Raw genomic sequence first — 26,483 nt, 5'->3', positions numbered from 1 at the left:
ATTCCACTTTTTAATCTGGCTCCTTTCTTCAAGCTGCCACAGTAGGAAAGGGGTCTTCACAAAAAGCCGTCAATCATCAGCTTTTTGACCCGCGAGCTCACGCCCCTGGGCTACTCCCGTGCAACCGCTTTCAAAGGCGAATAGAAAGGTTGTCATTTCCTCAATTAGAGTCCCTTTAATCCACAATAGTGAGTCAGAAATGTATTAAAATGTTGAGTGATCTGATTATAGATCAGCGCTTTGTAGAAAATATGACTGACACTCTGTGCCTGAGTCATCAGATCAAAGCACAGAAAAGCCTCACAGTCCTTTCGCACAGTTCACTCATCACACACACACACACTCACTCACTCGCTTCACACATTTTTCCTTCCTTCGCCTCTGGCTGGAAATCTGGGCTTCAAAAGCGCAGATCCACACTTGCCTGGATCCTCAAACACACTTATTTATGACTGGGGCCAAACAACAGCCTTTCGCTTGAGGGGGTTTTCTGTTATCTGTATCCTTTAATGTAATTTGTCTACATTTCGTATAAATCAAGATAAATATTATCATCATATGTCGTTTAGTGACGTTACTGGTCTGATGGGAAATAAACATCACATCGTGTTGTTTAGAGAGGCTGCGTCCAAGTACACTTGAGTGTTTCAATAAAATAAACAATCCAGCTGAGGCCTGATCAGTCAACAAAGCAGCACTTTAATCAGTAAATCAAAAGGACAGAGTGTGCGTGTGTGATGTGTGTGTGTGTGTCTGTTAAGTGACAATAAGATGCATTATGACGACGGCTGTGGCCTTCGACGGTTTGTTCTTTCAAACGATCGCTCGTAAGTCTCATAACCAGTGAGTCATATTAAAAGCCTGATCTGAGAGAGGGCCTGACATGGGAAACGACGGCGGCACAAGGAAAGCCCTGTTTTGGCGATGCTGGGTGTTCATGGTGTGCGTGCCAAGCCGTCTATTTTGAAGTCAGGTCAGGACAGGCTAGCACTTCAGGCCGCTCTCTTAGTCACTGTGAGTCAGTGAAATGTCTTGACAACAGACAGACAGGCACGGCCAACTGACAGCCAGGCCAGGAGACTGAGCAGCAAGCAGGCACGAGAAGTCACATGGCAAGACATCATTTTCCAAACGGCGGGCAGACAGCGTTATCAAACCAACAGCACTGACAGGACAAAGGTGAAGACGCTCAGGGAATGTCCGAACTATTCAATCCGCTTTGTCTGCGTTTGTTTTCACATCACCACCGTCCCGTTCCACCGACTAACCACAATGGCGCCCTGTGGAACAGCACAGGGCGCCACTCGCCACACTGGGACATTTCAGAAACCAGCTCAGCACCGAGTCATTGTTCTGTTTAAGTCCACCGGCTCTGTTGTCTCCCGCCTGACGCAAAGCAGCATGGGCCTTGACCATTTACACATAATGAGGGAGGAACCACTAACCCCAGTTGCGCCTGCACTCTGACAAACCAGATACCTGAGAGGCTGAGTGACCTTCGGGATGGTCACCATTTTAGCTACAAACTTAATTTAACTACTGAATCTGAGTAAAACCCATTTTCTATCATGTGCAATGTGCAATCCTGTGAAATTGTAGCCCGTATATTTGGTCTATACATATTACTTTCTACTTTGATCAATTCTGTTCTACTTATTTTACTATAAGTGTACTAAATTCAAAGACTTCCTTTGGTTGTGCACCCGTGTTGGATAACACCTTGTTTACAAACATATTGTATAACTGGAAGAAAAACGGCCAACACCAACGCCCTAACCCTGTTAAAACAAAATAAAAAATCCTGGATCTACCCGTTTATCCAGATCTGCTCCAAACTGAATATGTTCTTCCCAGGGGTCATGCCCAACCCCGGGCACAAAATGTTGAATTTGGTTCAAAAGATTTTGCGAAATCCTGATAAATAAGAAACAAACGCTGATGAAAACATATTCATATTATACAAGCAATAAATACTTTTGGCACAAACACTTGTTACACTCTAACCATGTTGAATAATCATGTTTTCCACTTCTAGCTGGAGGGAACATTAGGTACAGGCCTATTTAGAGGAGAAAAATCGTGCAGCCACAAATAACACAGAGAACTTTGACCTTAATCAGTTTGACATCTGTACAAAAATCATCCATGTAGTCCTAGATTTGAGTTGTTGTGTTAAACAAATAGATCTATAGAAGAAAATCGGAGCACAACATTTGCAATTGGTGGTAGACTTCACGTTATAATAATAAACAATTGACTGCCAGTGCTTCTTGCTGTATTGGTGGGTTGTAGGACGCTGCAATTCAGGGATCTATCTTTTTAACAAGGTGAACACAAAAGTCGGACCCTGCTGACCATCTTTGAACATGACGGCTCATCTGTGATGCACGCAGAGAAAGGACAAACATTCCAAATCAACAAAGCGGAGCCTCAAGTGATTCCTAGTTCCCATAGAAGTGAAGTAGCATAAAGTATTCCTCATGTTGACACAGGCCCAGTAAGTGACAAAGGCACTGTATCCTCTCCACTGTTCTCACTGCACAGAGCTGGGCATCATTACTGCCAAGTTTAAATGACCTTCTGTTATCACTGTGGGAAAAAAGCAGAGGCTTGCCTGCGGTAGTCACAGGTTAAATTAAACATCTGAGTAACAAAACACTGATTTACTGTTTATATATATATATATTCATGCATTACACATACAAATGGAATATGCATGAAATAAAGCAGATGGCCTAATTCTTAATATTATTCAAACCAAAAATGATTGAATAGACTACAGCTGCAGTGTTTGCAGAGGCGTACTGGTTTTGCCAAGTGTCGAACTGCAGCGCTTGCTGGCCTTGATGGCCTCTTTACAAATACTTTTATGATGGTGTAGTAATTTTTGACTGAAACCAAAGAATAAACGCTTTGCTTTGGGAGAGGGTTCATTTAGACCGGACCACTTGATCTCTGTCAAACAAGGAGATAAATAAAACAAAACAAAGAAGAGACCTTTACACATTCCTTCGCTTATAGCCTGACATCCAGATAACACTGGATTTGTCATGGGTTAGCACTTGTTAGCGTGACAGTGCGAGGCCGACTGGTCACACAATGACGCTTCCAGCACTGCAACAAGCCTAATGATGTAAAAAAAAAAATCATTAGTTTTCTCACCGCTGACGGGGACAGTGGACGGCTTATGTGCACTTTGAGAATTTATGCTCTGCACCGCACAATCCCAGCATTCTTCACAGATAGATCAGACCACAGCAAATTACTTTTCACCATAGCTGTAAGGGGAATTACAACCAGAAGGGCTCGGAAATGATGTGCAACTCGGATGCCAAGAGGTCAGACGAGCAGAGGAAGAGGAAAATAAATGTAATACACTCCAAGGACTGCATGATTCACCCTTTACCCAAACATTTAAATAGCGTCGGGAAAGTTGCTTAAAACACTTTACAGAAATATTGGTGTTATTGAGCTATAATCTTAAAGAAAGCACTTGTTTCCATTGGCACAGGTACAGAGCCACTCTGCTCTTAAGATTTTCACAGACAGCCTTTTAGGCCTTTAGAATAGAAAATCCTGGCATATTGCCCGTGTGGGAGCAGCTTTATTGCAGCGCTCTGACAGGTAAATGCACAAGATGTGTAAAGGAATGTTTGTGTCTTTCACTCGGTACGCCTCTGTCTAATCCCCCCTTTCAGTTCAGGCCTGAAAGAAGCTTTTCATAGGTTCATCTTTGACAAAAAAAAAGAAAAAGAAAACCTAAATGCTTGTCAAATTCTGCACTGGTGAACTTGGAAGTGCTGCAGTTCTGCTGCTCCTGCCTTCGCTCACTCGGGCTGTCACACGCTCTATTAATGTTTTTTCCCTCTCAGTGTTCATGTGCCTGTTGACTTCAAACGTTTCAGATGTTTTCCCGTCACCTGCTATGATTGATTCTTGGTTTTCTGGCTGTGCTTACAACATGGAGCTTGAAACTCCATATTTTCCTTCCTCTTTGTTTCCTTTATCCCCACATTGAGTGAGTCAAATCACTTTTACAAACATTTATGAGGTTTCTTTTTTTAGTACCTCTCTTTTTTCAAAGCTCCCTTCAATGCTCCTTTGCCTTTTCTATATTTTGACTCCTCGTATTTATTATGAGCTGTCAAAAGATTCTCACCTGCAGTGCAGAACCTGGCTGACTGGTTTTAATCTCCAGATAAAATGTTTGGCTCTGTTGAGACGTACAAGCTTCAGCGTGCAGAAAAGTTAAGATGATGTGGCACCAAACATTTGATTTCTGCTTGATGTAAAAGTTTATATTCTCTTTCAGTGCAGGATTATTGTTGCCTGACGTAACCTCCTGTTCAAATATAATATACTGGTGTCATATCAGCTGACATGTGATTTCAACAAGACGGTTGAATTTGAAAAAGCAGGGGAATCGTATCTCATCTCACCCTGCCAACACATTAAATTAAATGTTGTTCTCTGATGTGCTGTTTAAACATTAAAAAATGGTATAGAGCCGCCATCCGCCCACCCAGCCTGTGCAGCTGACGTGCACCAGTATGAGCCAGACAAAGCTTCTCCACTGTCCTCCTTGCTGGACACAGTTCATTAGAAAGAGCTGGCCTATGCTGAAGGCTAGATGGTTATCCTTGAAGAGCAAGATGGAGGAAGAGGAGGAGGTGGAGGAGGAGAAGGAGGAGTTGAGCGCTGAGAGCTGAGCCACAGGGAGGCAGACAGAGGTGCTGGCTTTTGCTGAAGGGGTAGATGGTTATCCCACCAACCAGGGGGGAGGAGGAGAGAATGAGAGTAGACAAAGAAACGGAGAATTTTCAGACGGTGCATTGGGGGGCAGAAGGAAAGATCACGGGAAAGCCTCTGTGGACCACACTGTCTCATTTCGGTTCGACCTTTGGGGTCTTTCCCAGCCCATGAAGACCACCCCCACCGTGGAGAGGATGCAGACGCTGACGTGAGACACAGCTACTCTGTTTATCAGGCTTCATTTAATTAAACTACAGATGCATATTTCAGATTCTCATGTCAGTCCAATAGAATTCAAGCCAGTGGCAGCAACCAGTTAACTTAGCATGAAAACAGGGAGAAACAGCTGGCTCTGTCCAAAGGTAACAAAATACATAAGCCAGTACCTCTAACAGCCTAGTGTCTAATTTAATATTCATTTATTCATTCACATATTAACGTCTTATGTTATTAACAGATGGGATTTCTTAACTGCACCTGCAATCCTATTTAAGCAAAACGGGAAATGTTAACTTATTCATAGCACTGTAAACTCACTTCTAAATCTGTTTGAAATAGAAAATGCAAATATGTTAAAATGTGTAGTGCACTCTCTTTTGCTTATTTAGCTTAAAACCCTGGCAGCTGCTCTGTGTCGGAGCCAAGGTCTCGAGTCCAGTTGTATCGTTTTGTGTTCCGTGCACCTGCAAAATGTGTGAGCACCTCTGACCCATAACTCTCATTGAAGTCCTTATGAAAATACATTTTTCTCTCAAATGTCTTCCCCACAAGGAATGCAGTGCATTGTGCTGCACCTCCTCCAGCGGGATGGGTTCCCACCACCTGCTCTCCCCACTCTCCCTCCTCCTCATCCAGCTGTGAGAAGGTGGTGTGAAAGACCACTGGACTCGCATATTATGGATTGAAGCCAGCACTCGGCCGACATCATGTAACCTTTCCCTCCATCACGGCCCCCCTACAAAGCCCACCATTGTGCGGCCCAGCCTATGCCCTCCACCCACGCCCGCAACGCCACCCGGATCCCGGCGCACTGGCAGCCCTTTTAATTAACTTCAAATCTGTCAGCTCGCACTGAGCCGTGCCAAGGCAGACATGTCAGATCATGCAGCATTTGATCTTTGAGGGGATTTTCCCCCAAAATTAATAGAGGAAAAGGCCGAGGCAGAAACGGGCAAATATTTGCGCAAATAGACGTGATGAGTGAGCTGCACTTTAATGTGTAGACCTTTGTGCAAATACACAACAGGTGGTACGGTAAGGATTTATGTGTGTGTGTGTTTGTGCGTGTTCCCGTGGCATTGTGTAGAGTAAGCCTCGGATCTACATTCCCTGACAAGAGAGGAATGTTTCTGACAGCTTATTCCCCAGAAAGTCATAAACTCCAAGCCAAGAAAAGCGTCAAAAATCTGAACGCATATTTACAACAAGACACATGATTTTAATATGTCTAAACGTTAAACTTTGTTTAATTTATAATGCATAAAGAACATGTGCAGTGTGTATTCATGGATACACACCACACAAATAGATTAGATCTAGATTTATGATGTGATAGCAGATATATGAGCATCAGGTTCCGTTATGACAGATTTATCATCGACAAAGGAAGTAAAATATCTCTACAAAAAGTCAAATATGTTTTTTTCTGTCATTTTAATGTGGCTAAAAGTGAAGGTGAAGGACTATCCCGGTTAATACGAAATGTCCAGTCTTAACCTTTATAAATCAAATTATTTTTATTGCTCCTGTCCCTGAAGATGAAAATGTAATAAAGTGACCATGCAAATGACTTTTCCTCCTAATTACCTGTCTCTTTAGCTTTGCTGAAGTGAAAAAAATCGCAAGTGAGGCCCAGATTCCAAATGAGATTTCTCACTTAACTGAAAGAGAAACACTGGGCTACCCAGCCAGTGGCTTGGCACTGTTGTCACACCAGAATTCATGAGGCATGAAGAGCAGGTTTCTTCTCACCTGCAGCGTAAAACAAGCTGAGAGAGAGCGGAGAGGGTTGGGGTGTTTCTCTTTTTGCAGCAGAGCCGCGTTTGCTTCAGAGAGAAGAGACGCTGAACATCAAAGCCCCAGCTAGAAATCGGAGGGAGGGGGAGGCAGCGAGAACTGACAGCCAGGGGTCCTTACAGAGAATCTCAGCGGAGGAGAGAAAGAAGACAGGGATGGGGTGAATGGTGAAATGGTAAAATCAATGGTTTAAAAAGAGGGTGAAAGAAAGAGGACGTCTCTTTACTGCACAGAAAAGGAACGGGAACTTGACAGGCTTATTAAGACTTTCTCCAGACGGCACGATAGGTTCCCTTTATAGACCACAATAATAACTACAGGGGTAGTCGCCAGTTAACTGCCAGGGCCGATATCTGTATCACCACATACTGCTGCACGGCAGGAACCACGAGGACAGACGTGCAGATAAAAGTGGATGTCCCCTCAATGTTGCTCAGACACACACACACACACAGTAACTACATACAGACCACAGAAAGGCCTTGAGGTGCAATAAAAAGCCTCGACCACGACCGATTCTGTTTGCTTAACAAGGCAGAGGCGATATAATTCTATCAAGACGACAGATCTCTGCGAGGACACGCCGCGGCACAGGGCCTTGAAAAATACATCCATCCATTTCCCGGGACCCAAGCTGAAAGATTTTCATTAAAAAAAGCTCACTGCAGAAGAGGCGGGAAGATTATTTCAGTTTGGATGGTCGCCGTGGCGGTTCAGGTGACAATGAACCATCTGAGCCTGCTGCTGCTGCTGCTGTTTCGCCGGAGTGCAGATGGGTTCAGATGCTGGGAATTCACGTGGGTGCTGGGGGGGGCAGCAGGGCTGTGTTTGTGGAGGGATTGGGCCATTCCCAAGGAAACTCAATAAGAAGAGATAAGCATCTAATCAATAAGTAAACAGGGGCTGGTCAGAGAAGAGCTGCAGTTTCCTCGGTTCAAGTTTTTTTCTTCTTGCTTTGTTTGTCTGTCATCTGCAACTTCAGCTATCGTGCAGACAACCTCTTGAGGAGGATGCCAGACCTCCTGGCTTCAATCAATGGAATTAAACATGCTGATCTATAGATATTTTTTCTCAATGATTTGATGCCTTAACTACCACCATCATTATAATTAATAATACAATTTTGTGGGTAGATGAATGAAACGTTGACTAGGAGGCAGCAAAACAAACATGAAAAATATGGTGAAGAAAATATTTTCGCAAATGCTTTAAATTGATCTTATCTCTGCCAACAATGTTTGCATTTGTTTGTTCGTTAGCAGGATTGCGCAAAAACTACTCTGCCGATTTTCACGACATGTTGTGGAGGGGTGTGGCATGACCCAAGGAACAAGCGATTACATTTTGATGCTGATGCAGATCAGGGGTCAGATCCATTAGCGTTTGTCACGTTCTTTAATGTTGTGAGATAAAGCATATTTCTATCAGAGAATAATTCATGGATGTTGATGAACAGAATCGTGTTTAGTGGACTGATATTTATGAGTGTGTGCAATCTGGTGCAGTGCTACATGTGTTAAGTCCAGATCTTATATGTGAAGTATATGGCACAAGAGTTTAGAGCTAAAAACAGAAACACATCCTGAAGTCACAAGCTCCTTTAGCTTGAAATGTGGCATGTTGAAACAAACACACCACCAGCCCCTAAGACAATTGTGTATTTTGTTCTCAGCATAAAAAGCTTTTAATTGAACCTTAAACAACTTCTGCTTAGGGGATCATTAGTGAAACACAACTGAGCAGAGGACACTGGGTGCTGGAGGCTGCTGTGTCTAAATGCTTAATGAACTCACAGACAAAATCCCCATGTGCATCTCACTTTGCTAATAATCAGACACGTGGGACAAAATGAAAACTGTCGTTGGACAATGATTTCAAACTGCCAGGATGCTTTTTCTTCCCCCCCCCCCCCCCCCCCACCTTTATTTTCACAAAAACGGGCGGATATTAACATTGCACTAAAGGCCCATGACAATAGGCAGGAATAAAATAATCATCACCCTACACTGAAAGAGTAACTGTGGTATATGGAAAGCAGTATTTATAGCAGTGTAATGGTGCATTAGGCACCTTGTTCCCCTGAGAGAAGGGGCCTGGCTATAATTTGCACACAAAAAAGGTTGATGTAGGAGGTGGGCAGTTTGAAGAGTTAAAGCGGCTTCTATAATAACCGCAGTGTGTCGTTTAGCTACAGAGACGCTGGTGGGCTGCCACATGGAATAACGCTCCATGCCTGGGTGAGAGAGGAGTGAACTGGGAGAGTGCTTTCAGCGAAGGTAACAATATGGTGAAAGCGCGGGTGGGGGGTTGGGGGGAGGGGGGGTATTGCAGCTTGACAGTGAAAGCACCTCATCTTCAGGACTGGAGTGGTTTCCTGTCACGATGGAGCGGTGTCCTCGGAGGGTTGTCTGAGAAGCAGTTAGCATCTATTCTAGTGAAGCTGCCCATCCACTGTGAAGGAAGCATGTGGATTGCAACCAGAATCTAAAGTGGTATTTGTGCCGAATGAGTCCACACATTTGTCTCCATGTTGGGTCCATGTGTCAGGCCAGCATGTCAATACGTTTTGATGCTGCGGATCCTTGTTTGTTGTCTGTTAGTTATTAGGGTTACACAGCAACCACTGGACGGATTACCAGGAGACTTGGTGGAAGGATGTGGTGTGAGTCAGGAAAGAGCCCACCAATATCTGGCATTTTCAAGCATCGCAATTTTTTTTTTATTTCTCAGAGAATCATTTATGAATCTTGATTAAAAAAGAATCTGCCGTGTTTAGCACACTGATATCCTGAGTCTGTATGATTTAGTTCAGATCCAAATAAAAATCTGAATTTAGTGAATTTACAGGTGGTTTCATTTGGGGACTATTATGGGCTCATTTAGTGCCATTGTGGTTCTAGTATTTGTTCATTCTTCACTTGTGAGAAAAAGTATCAAAATAAATCATTGATCAGCAAATATTTCCCGACAGAGTTGTTTTTTTCGTAATCCTGATAAATAACAGACCAACAAACAATTTGAAGGTGAAAACCTAACCCCCTGGTGGAGGTATTAAACAAAAGATAATTGATAATGAAAAGCATCCTTACTTACATACATTAAACTGTGAACATTTGAAGTCAATCTGACAAGCTATGAGAGAACTCAGGTTAAGGTTTCCGTGCTATGGCAGCCCGGTACTGAGATGCTATACAGAAACAGAATAGATGTTGACCTTTGACCTCATCTCTCAGCTCTTTTCTGTCCCAGCCAGCAGCAGATTACAGCAGTGGTGAATGATTTAGGTTCCCATCAGCTCAATGTCACAGCCCAGTCTGCCTCTGTACCCTTCAGGTACACCCCCCCGGCTGCAGACTGATTCAGGAGCAGTGAGCAGGGCATCGCTGCCAGTGACATCTATTACTCTCCTCCTCTGCCGACCAGCATACTCTGTCGTTAATAGGAATCTCGATATTATCGGCCCGTCAAAGCATGAAAGATAATGATCACGTCTGGTGTAAATAATTTAGGGAAGAGATGTGTTTGGAGAAGTCGTTTGAGATTGATTTTAATTTAACAACTGCGCTTCACTGATGCATACTCAAATAAACAAACACACACACACACACACACACACACACACACACACACACACACACAGACAGCAGAATCAACTCTGTGTCCAAAGCACAAACAACAGTTGTTGACGTCACCCAAAATCAACACAGCCAAGGCCTGAGAAAGATAGAGCGTCACTTTATATAACAATGTGAAGAGAGAGGGGCTTTGCGATGAGCACGGCAGCTGCGCCTGATCACGGGAACTAAGCCAAGAGAGATGTGAAGAAAGACAGAAGAACTGAGGGAAGGTGAAGAATGCTGGAGCTCGAGGGTAAAAAGAAAAAGACGGGATTCAAGTCTCGAACGAGCCTGAAAACAGGGACTGAACGTTTGAGAAGAGGAGGGCTGTGAAAGTGGGAGTTCACCCGAGTGAGTGCACAACCCTCCTGACAGATCAGCCCAGTATGGAACAGCAAAGGCTTGATGGTTTTATTTTTGTGGTGCCACCGCATTGTAGGACTCAATTAGCCACAACCAAAGACAGGGGAAGTAGGTTATATGCTACTGTCCTTTACTTTCCTCGCTTCTATTCCATGGGTAAAAGTTTTCTAAATACCATTCATTTCTGATAGGCCTGAGCAATTAACTGAAAATGTATAGAAACCGACATTTATAACCTCCAACCCACTTGATTTGCTCATGATGGGTTAATTAGGTTAATACTTTCACCACAGTGTGCTTCCACGAGCTTTCGAAATTCCTTTACATTCCGTGTTGTATTATCTGCGCTCATTTTATACATTAACAATCAACACCAACACAGAAGTTTTCAGGACACGTAGAGTACGTGTAGTTCACATTTTTTGTATTTTTTGGTTTGCTCTAGAGTTTATGAGACACTTACTTCATGTTTTGTGAGGCCACCAGGACCTTGAGATTTGACATTTGATCACCCAAATTGAAATCAACTAATTCCTGAGTCTACGTGAACATTTGTGCCGGATTGTAAAGAGTTGTCTCTCGTCATTCTTAGAATAACACATTCACGAGGCAAAAGGACGTGTTTTGCAAGGTTACAGTGACCTTGACCTTTTAACCCGCGAACATCAAAATCAGTTCAAATTTGAGCTGTCATAATTTATACCAATTTTGAAGATATCCTCCCTAGGAACTCTTGAGATATCGTGTTCACAGGAACAGAACACACGGAAAGACGGACAACCTGAGAACACCGGCTGTCCCCAGTGTGGAGGTATAATACAATCCTCCTTTGAAGAGACCCACACTACCTTCTTTCCTTCACTCCATCCAGTCCACTGGGCCCTGGTCATTTATCAACAGACGTCACACAACAGACTGGAGTCATGATTCATCCTGAGGCTCCCAGTCGCCCCTGCCCGAAAGGATTTGTGATTCAGTTTGACTGAGTGATGTCCTGGCCCCCCCGGGCTGGACCCGCAGCTGCTGCTGGGGTTTGCTGGGTTGCAGGGGCGCGCTGGAGAACAGGTGACAGACAGGGTTGCTACTTCTTCACAGCTGGAGGACGCCATTTATTCACATCTTGTAGATCTAAGGTCTAATAGAAGTCATGTCAGAGGAGAAACAAAGAAATACACAAATAGATCTAGGAGTAAAGATCAACCTTAATGTATCCTGATGTGCTGTTTGGTAGGAACTCATCAAAAAGTAATTATGCTGAGAAAAAAAAACAGAAGAAAGAAATACAGGTAGAAATTGAAAGTGGTTAAAAAAGTTACTTTAGCTCTATGAGCCCTATGCTTCATCTCTCCCTCTGTCTTTATCTCAGCAGGTTAGTGGCGAGAGCATGAAAGATTTACAGAGATGGCTTTTAGTTCAAACCAGAGCCCCACCGAGACATTCACAGGAAGAATGGAGGAAAGGAGAAGAAGGGGATCTCAGACTCTCAGACTCTCAGACAAAGCTTACTTTTACAAAAACCAAGAAAAGCACACTAGATGATTAACAAATCTTAGCTAACTAAAGACCACAAACATATTGTCAGATTTACTGTCTCACGGTTTTAGACGTTGGAAAGCACAGCTGATTAAAAACTCGGCATTTCGTCAAAAAAGCACGACAAATTTGAATCAGCTGTTTATGCTTGTGTGTCCTTTGCTTTTCACAGCAAAATGTAATACAAGAAAACTGTGGACGAAGCCAAGGCTGCAGTAAAGTTGGAATCATTTTGGGTGATACATTTTGAAGCTCAATTTGGAGACGAGTTGGAAATATTATTCAGTTTTGTGCAGCCTCTGATCATTAGAAACGATTCATGTCAATACATCCTCTGACCCCTTCCACAGCGATAGAGACATCTTTCAATTTAATGTTAATGTGATCTGGGCTTTTAAAACAGTTACTGTTACTGAAGCAACATCCTATTGGTGAGGATTTCTGATCAGAATTCCATCGCTGTTCCTTTCAAGCTACAGGATTTCAAGTAAAACAGAAGAGACCTCAATGTAGTCAATAACAACAAGAGTATACCTGTGACTTTATAGATCGACACTACAGGATCACTTTGGCAGATAATCGCTTCAGACCAGCCCCTGGAACACGCCCAGCGATTGTGGAAGGAAGCGAATGGGACCAAAAATTACCCAGTTATCATCTGGTGTGGGGCCAACATCGATGGATACAAAATGTGTACGACATAAACACAGAGCGTTGCACATTTGATCGCCAAGCATCCCTTCCAGAAACTCCTCCTAATAGGACACTGTGGAGGAAATGATTGCAGCTCAATATTGCTGCAAAATGTTGTACTTATTGAGTCACCAGGTGCATGAGTTGCTAAGACTTATTGCTACATCTGCCAGGAAGGTTCTGTTTTCACTCCTGTCTGTCTATTTGTTGGTTGTTTTTGTGTATAGCAAGATCACACTTACAACAAATGAATGGATGGTCACAATTCACGAAACTCGGGGGAAGGAAGTGGTCATAGTCAGGGGAGAAGTCATTCAATTTTGGGGCGAATCTGCTCAGATCGAGGATTTTTTTGTCAATTCTTTTACATTACAAAATAGGGTGTTTTCCCCATTTTCCCAGGGAATCATTTTGTGGATCAGTAATATTAAGCAGACTGAAAGATTTGTGTCCGAAATTTGATGCAGCTTGATTGAATTCAAAGGGACTTTGGGGCCTTAGCGGAGGTGTATGCTGTTCTGAGTGCCAGGCTATTTCATAATGTTTAGGGGGTAAAAACAATATAATGACAACAAATCAACACTGCTTTGTGTTGAACAAGCTGCGAGTTTCCGTGGGCGATATTTGCCTAGTGGGCTGAAGAGTTTAGGTCTCAAACAGAGTGAAGTGGGGAACATTGCATGGTAAAAATATTTTGTCTTTTTCCCCAGCTACTTTCAAGCTGCCTATGAATGAAGCACTTATCCAGCTATTTTAAGGAAAAAGCATTATAATAATATATGATTGACAGATCCCAGTATATGAACCTAATAAGCACAATATTTACTACTTGTGATCCTACACAAGCCAGCCGATTGCTGCTGTAAATATCAAGTTTGTATGCACCTTGTCTTATGTAGTAACAATCCAGCAAACAAATTGAAACATTATGTTAAACACATCCTATGTGTGTGTTGATCAAAATATGTGCGCAGAAACAGTCGTGTATTAGAGCAACGCAGCAAGACACTCGCACAGATGAAACACATTTTTACACAGTGTTTAGTTAAATAGACACTCAAACACACACACACACACACACTATAGATAAACACATTACCCACATTAGAAACACACAAGGCAGCCAGCCATGCGCTAAGCCTGGGTTGACAGAGTTCATTTGGAAGATGTAAAATATTTATGAGAGAAGACTCTGCAGGGGAAGAAGAAGAGATGAAAATAGTGCGGGTGCATTGGAGGGATAGCAAATAATGAGACGAGCGAAACAGTGACGAGCGGGCCCAACTAAAATGCCCTCTGTTACGGCTGAGTGGAAGAACTGCAAGCTAAATATGTCATTGTCATTTCAAGTTCATTAGCTCGCTGCCTGCCATCCCCTCCTGGGAGCAACTGAATAAGGGGACAAGTGTATAAAGGTATATTTGTTCACTAGCAACACTCCCCAGAGCTCTTGCACGATAGAAGAATAACTCACATTGATCATTTCTTTGTGAGGTTTTAAGCTTGAGCTTTTAATAGTCCTTTGCAAACACGTGGGAAAAGTTCAGGGAATAAGTGTAAATGTAAAACCAGACACATTTCAGAAAATCAAAATTAGCCTTGCAAATACTGAGAATGACTCACATTTCCACATGATTATTCCACTTTCCTTCCAATATTTGTGCATCTTTTCAGGTGCACAGAGTGACAGTTCCTTGCTGTTATTGAGCTCAAATTCCAGATGTATTCAGAGAACATGATGTAAGCCGATCTCAGACATGAGCTCCTTAAAATTGGATCTGGATATCTTCTGGGCTTTTTACCCGTGAATACCACAGCAGGAGATTGTCACGGTCAGATGCTCAAGTACGCACTGCAAAAATCACGTGTTGTGGTTTACATCACACCAACACCGACATCGGCCTCTATAACCGAACGCTCTTGATTCTCGTTCTCTTTCCAAATCCAGACATTTCCCTGTTGTATTTCCACGTGAGCTCACTCGAACATTTTCCGGTCCATTAATGAGGGGGCTGGTAGGAAAAGTTCAGCAAAATGTCTGGGGCAACAGACTCGGATGAATGCGTTCTCACTTATGGCCCCTACAGAAAGTTACCGGAAAAATATTCAGAATTCAGGGCACATCTGAATGCAGTTGTACAGAGGCAATGTCTTTGAGATAATTCCCGAACACTTTCCCTTCAAACAGACACAAAAGGGACTTCAAGTACAGACAGAGAATTTAAATCGGGGGAAACAGGGGGAAGGACGGAAAGGGTAGAGAAAGTAGGAAATGTGGAAAAGGATTTAGTTAATAAAAAGATCATCATGTCCTCACAAACAGGATGACAATTGATAGTAATTACACCCTGTATTCCTTCTAATTATGAGCTTTACATATTTCACCCCCACTTCACATAAATCCTCCGTAATCCTCTGGTCATTCCCACTCCTCCATTTTCAGAGTCCCTCTAACTCCACGTTGTAAATAGCCCTGCATGGTCAAGCCAAATAAGCAAACCGCTGTGAACTACAGGGGCTTTCCTCAGCCACAAATAACGCTTGAGAGATGATGTCACTAACAAAACCATATCTCACTATCTAATTACGGAAAAAATGTGCTTCTGAAGCACAAAATCCAGCAGGAGACGAGAGCTGGGGTGGACTCAGGGAGGACGGGTGGAAGCTGCTTCACCACAAACTGGGAGAGTTGGACATAAAGGGACTGCGGTGCACAGCGAGAACAACTCATTTGGGCGTTCTGGTTGCAGGAATAACTAATGTTTAAGGGGGACCAGGCGTCTCTGTTTAAGCGTAGACCCCCGAAATTGTACCAGATGGAAAGGAAGACATGCGGCAGTATCACAAAGCGCTAAAGTGTGGATAACTGTGCTCGCAGGGCTTCAGGAAGGCCAATAAAACAACATGCAGATTTCACTGTAATTACCTTCAAACTCAGAGAGGAGGAAAATGGGAGACGATTAAAGCGAGTGTGAGAAAACATATTTTAAAAATAAAATAAAAAGAACAACAGGATTTTTTGCAGAATTCATAAATCACATTAAGTATTGCTTTTACAGGGGGAACACTTTAAGAATTACCGCGTCTTATTCCCAGAGCCCAGAGGATGTTGGTCTCCTACGGTGCATGAAACGTTCAACTGACAACGATGATTTCCCTGGATTTGGGAATTACACCCTTGAAACATATGGCCTCAATGTTCAGACTATAAAATGCATGGTAAAACTAGATCACAAAAAAATGGAGTCGTAAAAATCGCCGGAAACAAACTAGCCATGTTTTTCTGGAGAGCATCTGTGAGCATGCAGTAAATTTCATGTGAAAGATAAATGAATTCACAACTTCTTCTGCAGGAGCAGATACAGGGAAAAGAGAGAGAGAGAGAGGAAGCCTCAAAGGCAGGAACAACTTTGCGAGAGGGGAAAAGAGGGAAGAAAATAATCACGATAATGGAAACCAGTGTGAAACTGTTTATCTCGATGAGAGAGAATCTTCACCGAGTCACAATAAAGCAAAAAATATTGCTGTAGTTTGCAGCCACTTGCCTAGAGCAGCTAAAAACCAAATCCGCCCAAATGACCAATTTAAAAAGCCAAAGACAGAAGTGTCAGAGCCAGTGAGATTTGACATAGCCCTGGGAGAAAGTGGCGACTCCTCTGCATACAAAGTATGGGAACATGCTTCTATAGTTGGGAAGAGATTATAGAGAATAATATTTACACCTCAGGGGAGAGGAGAGGAAACTGGAGACAAAGACGATATTCACAAGTCCGTGAGCACCTGGGAATATCTGCTTCACACACATGCAGAAACACATATGCTAACAGTCAGATAACTCGCAGTCCAGCTACCTCCGTGGTATTTCAATAACAACCTCCAGTCCGTGTGGAAGAAAAGGGCCACAGTGGAACAGAACGCAGCAAACAGGACTGCTTATCAAAGGGAGGTGTGTAGTTGGGAGTTGTGTGTACTGTTGCATCTGTGTGTCCTATCTTTATTAAATCTGTATTGTGTGTGGCAGGTGCTCGAGCGCAGAGGTGCTGGACACAGGCATTCACCGGCGAGACGACACCTCACTGATTTTTATCACCTAGTCCTATCTTTTATTATACAAACCCCATCTCTCATCTATTCAATTCCTATTTCCTCTTTTTTTTATATATTTGGAGATAGGAGCCTCTGGGCTTTCTCCATCAGAGAGAATCTCAATCTATTTTTGCAATTAGATTGAGTATCAAGAACTGGAGGGAGAGCTCAAAAAGAGTGACTGGGCCTCACAAAAGACAGTGTGTTCGTTCCACACAAACAATTTCACACAGCCGAGAACATGACAAAGCATTTTTTCGAGTCGTAATGCCCCGGGGTCAGAGGAGCCCAGCAGCGTGGAGGGAAGAGGATCACAGGGGACGTGTAAAGCTTTGTCAAAAAATGTTCAGTGAAACTTGTATAAAACTGCTACTGGCTAATCAGCCTGTGTATTAAACTGTTGTAAAAGGTAATTATTTTAGTACTGAGTCAAAAAATAGTGGGCTACTTTATGGCCACACCTCTGTGATCTCTCAACCTCTCTGTTATTTTTTTTTAAGGGGGGGGTAGTGTGGCCATTAGTTCAAGTTAAACAACCATGAGACACGAGGTAGACATTTCAAAAGTAGTAGAATTTTCTGAGATGATCCTATAAGAGTTGATAAGAAATTACATCTATATGCTAGTGCTTTGCAAGGGCACATGTACGAACAGCAAGTTTGGCCTCTTTGGCATAAATTAGCTTTTAATCAGTTTCATCGGGCGATGATTTTATCTCGTGAATGAAACAACATGTCCGAGAAGTGCTGATGAAAAAGAAAGACAAGTTTTATCATCAGTTGCCTGAACTTTTTTTTTTTTTTTGGAAGGACAAGGCAGGACTCGGCCAGAATTTGTCATTTATGGCTATTGACATCATGAAGACAACACTGGGAGATTAATAGCGATTAGTATAGAGGTCAGTTGGTGCTATCGAAAAGATCCACTGACATCAGAAAAGCATTTGAAACAGCAGGCAGTGATTTACACGGAGCTGTAGAGGAATCTATCAACTGTAACTTCCAGGGCGAAAAATGCGGAAAATATGGGAGAGAAGCTAATCAAACCCATGACTGGTCTGCCTGAATTTGTAGAGGTGTGTGTCCCACAGGTGGTGAATCAAGTGAACCCACCCCCACACACTCTAACAACTGCCGTGCTCCTTTGAGACATGTACTTAACTCAGCTCTGTATGTGAGAACCCCCCCACCCACCTGATTGTTCCAGATGTTGTCCTGTTCTTGTAAACACGTTTGGAATGAAATGGACAATCCACCGCTGCTTGCTCTACATGTGACCAAGCCTCCAGACCCAACTCCGTAGAGTTACTTCTTTTTGCTTCAGTGACCGAACGAAAAAAAAATGTCTGGACGAGAAGCACAGGAATGTTCCCTTTGCCTTTCAGTCGCATGCAATGAAAACAGTGATTGAATTGTGGGTAAAATATTGACAGGGAAACAAGATACCGTGTCTACCAGTCAAGCCAAAACAACAGGCCAAGATAGTTTTATGGCTGCTCACTCTTATCTCCCGTCCAACCATCTGCTCTGAGACACACACTTGTTACACGTTGCACTGATGAAGCTGCATCGGTGTCGGGCACCAACAAGAAAACAGATGATGGAAGGGAAGGTTGTGGTGTTACACAGTGTTCCGACACACCAATTACATTATTTTTCCATCACTCCTTCTGTCCTTTTTCCTACATTTTTGTGTTTGTCCACTCCTGTGATCCTGCTGAATTTGTTGCCATAGCGCCATAGCCACAGGATTTCCCCTCCAGGCGGCGTCTTTGCCAACGAACGAAAGTCTCCCAACAAATACTTTGGTCCACAGCTGCAGACAGTGTGTGTGTGTGCGTGTGTGTGCGTTGGTGTAGGGCGTCACCCTTGAAAATTCATCCTGCGTGCTCTCACTTATTTTGGTAGTGGGTGCCCCGGTTTGGGTCTGCACCATCTGCCAAGCAGTGGGAGGGCGAGAGGAGAGGGAGCCGGAGCAGAAGGGATGCCACGCTGAGAGCTGAAGCCAGTTTCCTTGTCACTTCAAATACTCACCTTGTCTACAGAAGCCACCGCTGGAGGGGATATGAACCATAACAACTTGGCATGACAAACATACACACGTACATATATAACCCGACAAAGGGGCAACACAAATATGTCAGCAATCTAACACACGCTTGCTTCACGCACGGGGACAACAAATGGAGAGGAAGCAGTTTAATGATGTCGCCACAATGGCTTTAAAAGTCACGCAGAGAACACGCATATGTGCCACACACACACACAGAAGGAGACTCTCTCATTCACCCATGGGCACACGCACACACACACACACACACACACACACACACACACACATATGCACACAACATCCCCACACGACCGGAGACAGGGAAGAGGCTTTGACGAGGGAATAACTCTCCTTTTGACACATCCAATTCCTCTGAAGACAAAAGAGGAGTCAAACACCAACACACTGCAGCCCGCAGAGGGAAGGAACACACACACACACACACACACACACACACACACACACACACACACATGCGCCTGTTGCAATGACATTGCAACCCCCCTGTTGTGACAAAGAAAGATTGGCCCTTGCTGTCATCTGTGTGTCTGTGTACGCTTGCCAAGGGAGGGCTGTACGTGTGAACTCCAACTCCGCCATTAGGCAGGTGACAGGGAGGGAAAGACAAGAGGAGCAGGAGAGGAGGAGGAGTGAGAGAGAGAGGGGGGGGACAGCAGCTCAAGCGCACGCTGGTCCGAGGACAGACAGCTGATACTCGCTGAGGTAGTGCATCATATTCATGTGGCCACTCGCACACCTCAATTTCCTACCTTTTAGTCACTCGGGTAATTGCTGGGTAAATTGGTCCGAGCAAATAGAAAAAAAACGATAATGCTCCCAGTGTCAAATTCCCAGCATTTGATTACTTTATAATGCTGCGTTTGTCACAGGAAATGGAAAATGGAAAATTGTTAGTCCAATCATGTTGCACCTTAGTATGACTACTGGTGTGCGCTTTATACAAAGAAAACAGGTAAGTGTGCAATCTGTGCAAAGTGTTCTCACGTTAGGGAGAGTTCACAGCAGCTAAACATGTTTGGACAGACTGTCCCCCACGTTAACAGGCCCGAGAAGGAACTGAGTTGCACAAGGCCAAGCAGCCGAGGACACGCTTTTAGAACGGAGCGATTTTATTCTAAGCATTTTCTCTTTTTCTTCTTCCTCTTTGTGTAGTTCCTGCCCCGTACGAACCCTGTCAGAGAGCAGAGCAGCGCCGAGCAATACCAAGCAGACCAGGGCAGCCCAAGTCAGCAGTCCATCAGCCCTCTCTGTCGCCCCCCCCCCCCCCCTCTCTCCATGGTGAACATCAAACACACTGTGGTCTGTTTCATGCTCCCTGCAGCCCATTATGGCTTAATGCTTCAAGAGGCTTCTTACTGACTTCAGCACTTTAACAACTCCAGCATATTCAGTTGGTAGGCAAACACACGTACACAAAGACGCACATGCACGCTGAAAAAAAAAGAACACACACACACACACACACACACGCCCGCGCGGATGCACATAAACAGGAACAGACAGGAGTCCAGATGCAGGGATTCACGCGCTTGTGCGGCCGAGTTACCAGGCTGCTCTGTGTGATACGGAGGCAACTGTTGCTTTGGCTTTAATCTGTGTGAAGAGGAAGACCAACAGATGCTGATATTCACCTTCAAATAAGCCCCGGCGCTCTTATCTCCAAGTCCGTTAATGAGTTCCATTCACAAGGCGGCAATATGTAATTCAACGCGATCAATTAGTTACCAGCCGCGTGGAGAGAGAGCAGCACATCAGCCCGGGTGTTAATGGGATGGAGATTACACCACAGTCCAGATATGACAACGCTGTTCACATATCTTAACACACATAGGATTTACAGTAAAGTTTGGTCTGTCCCATTAACTTTCTGAATTCACAAATAAACTACATAGTTGGATGCATGTGTTGACATCGGTGTAATATTGCTGTTTTGCTCGCTAACTAAATTATTGCAGCTCCCTTAACACGACGGAGAATTCCTTGTTTTGTTTGTGTCTATTTAACCTTTCGCTGCTGCAGGCGTCACCTCGTGTTTCACACCTGAGGTTTTCAGAGCTCATTGGCATATTTAAATATGTTCAGTCTAATTATTTGGTTCAATTGTGTCAAACCCACCATATACACTAGCTTTTCATGTTTATTCATAGTTTATTAAAATTAATAAGGCTTCCACATAGAGTGCAGCTTGTTTTACTCACAATCAAGCGATTGGTTTAAGATAAGATAAAATACGATAAGATAAGTTAAGATGAGATAATATAAGTTAAGTTAAGATAAGATAATATTTATTGATCCCACCACAGAAAGATTAACTTTTAGTTACACGAGTACAGAAAAGGAGGTAGGATTTGCATCCAACAAGGCAATAAAGTTGTTGTGTTTTTGTTTTTTTATGACAGCCCTAACTGGAAGTCACTCCCAGGCCATTTCCAGCTTCTGCTCTGCACCGTTAAAATCCGGATTTTATCACAACAATGTGGTTTGACAAAATCCACGCACATCAGTTCCAGACAACAACTGGGCTGTGATTTCGAGCGATATTTACTGGTAGAATAATCACTTACAGAGAAAGTGTATCCGAACCAGCTGCTGCGATTGAGACACACAGAGAGGTGGGCCAGCGGAGGGAAAGTCCGACCTCGTGCTCCAGGGGCAACGCTGCTGACACCGCGGAGAGAAGCTCAGTTTTTCCAACATTTGTCACCCATGAGACAAAGTGGTTAAAGGAGTCTGGTGACAAATGCCATTAGTGGACAACACTGTCTCTAATCTCTCCTCTAATGATGTAACTTAAGATGTAACTGCCAATTAATTTTGAACGAACCACAGCCAAACTCATGACTCAGGCAGTCAGCGTGATTCATGCTTTAATCCTTAAGAGTCCATCTCTTAAATGCTTTTGATTTATATGCCACATTAAAAACTGTCTAGCTTAACAATGTTTGAAAACCGATGATTTGATCAGGTTGGCAAGAAGAACCTTGTAGTCCGGCCATCAAAGTATGCATCCAAGGGGCCTAATATCGCTTACACTTAGATACAATTTTCTGAGAACCCATGGTGCCATTTATGTTACTTAACTGTGACAAGGTTAAGTCTCCATGCTGATAATGAAAAAAATGGGGTGATGGTGTCCCAATTATTATAATAGTGTGAGTATATTTGTACATTCTGGCATGAGATGAAGGGACATGAGAAGGACACCATCACATGTCAAGCAGTTTCATAGAGGAGCAGAGGAGCTGGAGGATCTTGAGCTAACTGGTGGTGGATTTACAGATGAGTTACTCTACTCTGCAGATTCCTAAAGTTGTGTTCTTACTGTATGAGGACAAAATAAAAAGTGACCTTTTACCTTAATACAGTACAATGTATTAAATGACCCTTTCATTCCTGTTGTTTTGATGTTGACTCTGGGTAACCAGCTCTGCTTTCTGCTGGCAGCCGACTCCCATCTCCATTTAACCTCTGGCTGGAAAGTGGTGCAGGGGGCAGCGAGCACAGCAGCAGTCATTATCTTATCATTACCCCCGGTTCCGAGAGGTGAGGCTTACAGGGGGAGATCCTCCGCCCGCTGCGTGAAATCCCATGATGCGGTTTTAGCTGCACATTTCAAGACCCTATGGCTAAATGCTCGACCAAGTGCCTGAGTTCAAAACATTCCCATACTGTTCACTGTGGGCTGACATGCTGATCAGTCCATTTTTTTCCAGCCACAAGCCGGTCTTTAGTCAACAACAGTTCCTAGCAGGCCTGGTAAGCTGCAACCCCAGTGTATCATTACCCAAACACTGGTTAGAGATGACACTTCAGAGCGGCGAGCGACTCGCAGTCGGCCTGTAGCAACCGGCAATCAACAACAACACAAATACAGCATGGGAAAGCCAGTGCCATACCAAAAATGCTACCAGCCTTCCTGCAGATGTCTCATGCAGCTCGTCCCTTTGTACGGGCTTATATGACATTCAGCATCCAGCACTCGTTGGCTGCCAGCTGCTTTCAAAGAGCGTCTGGCGCCTCTCTCTTTAAGAGCCGATGAGAGAGAGAGAGAGAGAGAGGGAGGAAAAAGGAGAGATGAAGAATGTCATCCCCCTGAAATACGAAAAGATAAGTCATCGGGACTGTAATGATGGGGTGGGACAGGGAGGGGGCCGAGCAGGGAGGAGACAGATGAGCCTTGTAAAAGTCAATCATCCATTTTTTTTGGAAAACACCATCAGAAATAACTGATTATACCGAAGAGTTTTCAATTATAATCATCACACTTATTTGAGTTTATTTGTGATGATTTGCTTTTGCTCGTCTGATACTGTTCTCACGGTCCGGTGAACGCTGCTCAAACACAATGATAACGAAAAGCACCCTTAACTCAATAGTTTCTTTCTTCTGTTATTTAAGAATAGGGGACAATCCAAGTTGCTATGTGAGGCGTATCGATGTGAGAGCAATATCTAGGAATCTTCTTTCACCGCTGACTGAGCATAATCAGACCCACACTGTGTTATGGGACAGGGATGTTGGACACTTCTGACTTTGTCTGCTTCAGACGTCGAGAAAGGAACCTGTTTCACATCTAAATAATTGAAGGTATGAAAGCAAAACAATATCTTTTAACCAAATAATCTCTGAATTTAATAAAAAATAATGAAATGGCACTGGGTTAGAGGAACACGCTTTTCCTTTTACCCTTTCCTGGTTATATTGCCTGCAGACCTTGTTCAAATTTTATTAGATCTGCTTCTGGGTTTGACTATACACATTTGGTGCATCTGAAATTGAAGTGTGCCCAGGAGTTTTTCCTTGTGCAGTGGCACTGAGAAAAAAAGGATTGGAGAGCAGAAATCATTTCCAGAGCTGGGTTTGCAGTCGTCTCTCATCGTCCTCCCAGACTGAACCTGGGTGATGTACTTAGCATGTGACCTTGAGTCGGGACGGCCAAAACATTAGGTTGATCAAGCCCCGGTGTCACATCAGGAAACATCCCTCTCTGAATGTCAGGGTTCAATCACGACGTTTTGGTGGCTCCATAATTTGGAGGCCTAAATGAAAGCGTTCATATTTTACTGAGGTGTTTAATATGCCAGACTGTTATTTATGCTCGACAGCCAAGAGACAGGGACACCGGAGAAATATAGTTGATGTACAAACCCAAGTCTCCCCGTCTCGCCGTCTCTCTATATGTCTACCTCTTTCTCATCTCTCATTTCTGCCATTCCTTTATCTATCTCCTCCTCCACCTTCAGTTTCCACTCCATTATTTTCCCTCTTACGGAGAATGCATCTCAGACTTGTGTCAATACATAACGCCTTAAGTAAGCTCCACGCCATTGATTGGAACAAGAGGAATCGGTAGTGTCACGACAAGACAGATATGCTCTTTAAAGCGTTATGGATCGCAGACATTTGGAAGAAAAAGGGAGTTTTCTAAGGGGCCAGGGCACTGGCGTTAATTCTGTCAAATGATTTATCCAGGATGGTCAATCAGTGAAATTAGAAGTGTCCCTTTCTGACTTGGCCGTCACTACCTGATGATGTACGGGGGTGACGACATGGGCAAACTGTTTCATCACATTACCGCCCCTCCCTCAAATCTCTCCCATCCTACCAGTGTAATCGAGAGGAAGGATCTTCTGTGCTCTTAATGCTCCGTTCATCCCGCTCAAGAATATTAGAGAACAAATCAACAGCAACACATCAAAAGCTGCGTTCAGACATGCACTGAACTCCGCAGATCCTCCGTATTTTCTCCGGAGGACGTGAATGGTTGAACCCGCCAATGTCAGAGAGTAAGAGAGTTGGCCTCCGAGTGTAAAGTCTGCAGAAAGCCAGGAGAATCCGATTCTAACACGTGACCGACACAAAAGTGAACCCGGCTGCACCCGGCTGCTCCACCTCTCGCCGGAATAATGCAGAGGATTTGTTGTGTTGTGAACACGTCTGTGCAGAGAACCTCCAGCTGGGTTGTGCACGTGTGAAAGGCAAAACTCTGGGTAAACTCCCGACCTTATTCTCTGGACTTCACCCGCAGGTCATGTCTGAAAACGGCTTAAATGTTCGAAGCAAAACCCACTGCACATTACTATTTCCGTCAAGGCGCTTTCTGCGGAAATAGAAATAGAGCAGTTCCTACTTTAAGACCATCCTGACTGTGTGACCTTTTCGGCGGATGCAGCGTAAAGTCACCCCTTGCACATCTCAGTCCCATTCCACCCGGGCTAACCAATAAACATGGCCGTCTTCGCGGGAAGGAAGAGTTTATCTACTGTCACGGTGTAGTGCAGCACTCTGTGAAAAAACGAATCGTGTGATACAGCGGATGTGGCTTATGCAGAGTCCAGAGGAGGGTTTGTGGGAATAGTACGTTATCAGATTTCGGATGAATGCAGCATGCAGTATAAGAAACATTCAGATTCCACTCTCATTTCTTGTTGCTAAAAGTCTTCAACTATTAGTGCTCTATACTTTCTATTCTCTGTTTGGAAACTAGTTCATTGCATTCACAGTTCAGTGAATAAAAAAACCCAACCGAATGAGTTCCATATCAAGTTATCGCTCCTTGGAATTATGAGCATACAGAAAAGTAGTTATGGAAACATGCTGGGTCACAGTCTCCCGTCTTGTCCATGCATGTACGCTACGGTAACTGTGCAACCTGAAATTGCGGTAAACCCTTAGTGTGTGCGTCTCTTTGTTCATGTGTGAAAAGCGCTGCACCAAATTCCAGGAGAGGCGCACATGTAATCTTCCAGGAACTGTCGTCGGGGCTTGTGACTGTCTGACATCAGGCCATGAATGACACAGTGAGCCACATCATATATTTGTACAGCTCATGGTCAAGTGACTGGCCGGCCAGCGATAAGGAAGAATGTCCTCCGCATGAGAGGCATGTTAAGAGAGCTTGGAGAGAGGGGGGGGGAAAGGTCTGGGAACGTCTCAAGGGCTTTAAAGCAACTTAATTCAAACTGATAAGGGAGAAAGCTGGGAGAAGGAAAACTGAGAGCAAAGTGCTGAGCCAGCATCTGTTTCCAAAAAGGTGCAAGAATAGTTTTTTCTTTTTTTGATCAGGGATGCAACAGCCACATTGTCTGTCATGTCTTTTCAAAGCAGCGTTTCATCTCCAGAGCTTCCCTTCCTCCTTCTTTAACATGTGACATGAAATGAGGTTTAGTAGCCAAAAAGTTTAACATCCCATCAGCTCCCAGCAACTTTAAAAAACCCAAATTGTATGCTTGTGGTTCATGTATTTTAAGTTCTAACATCCTAAACACCACACTGAGCACACAGGGCAAACACACCAACAATTATAAATGGTACAGGCCACCAGTGCAGGTGCGACTTTGACCCCCCGAA

The 26,483-nt window shown here is 43.7% G+C and overlaps 1 protein-coding gene across 1 annotated transcript in view; it reads right to left on the bottom strand.

The window, feature by feature from the left end:
- The window catches only part of gpc1b (glypican 1b), a 78,692-nt gene that overhangs the window by 51,579 nt on the left and 630 nt on the right, over positions 1–26,483 (bottom strand). The gene's annotated exons all lie outside the window — the stretch shown is intronic.

This window comes from Limanda limanda, chromosome 13, assembly GCF_963576545.1.
Source record: "Limanda limanda chromosome 13, fLimLim1.1, whole genome shotgun sequence".
NCBI lineage: Eukaryota > Metazoa > Chordata > Actinopteri > Pleuronectiformes > Pleuronectidae > Limanda > Limanda limanda.
Note: the sequence above shows the minus strand (reverse complement) of the source record. Positions and strands in the feature narration are given on the sequence as shown.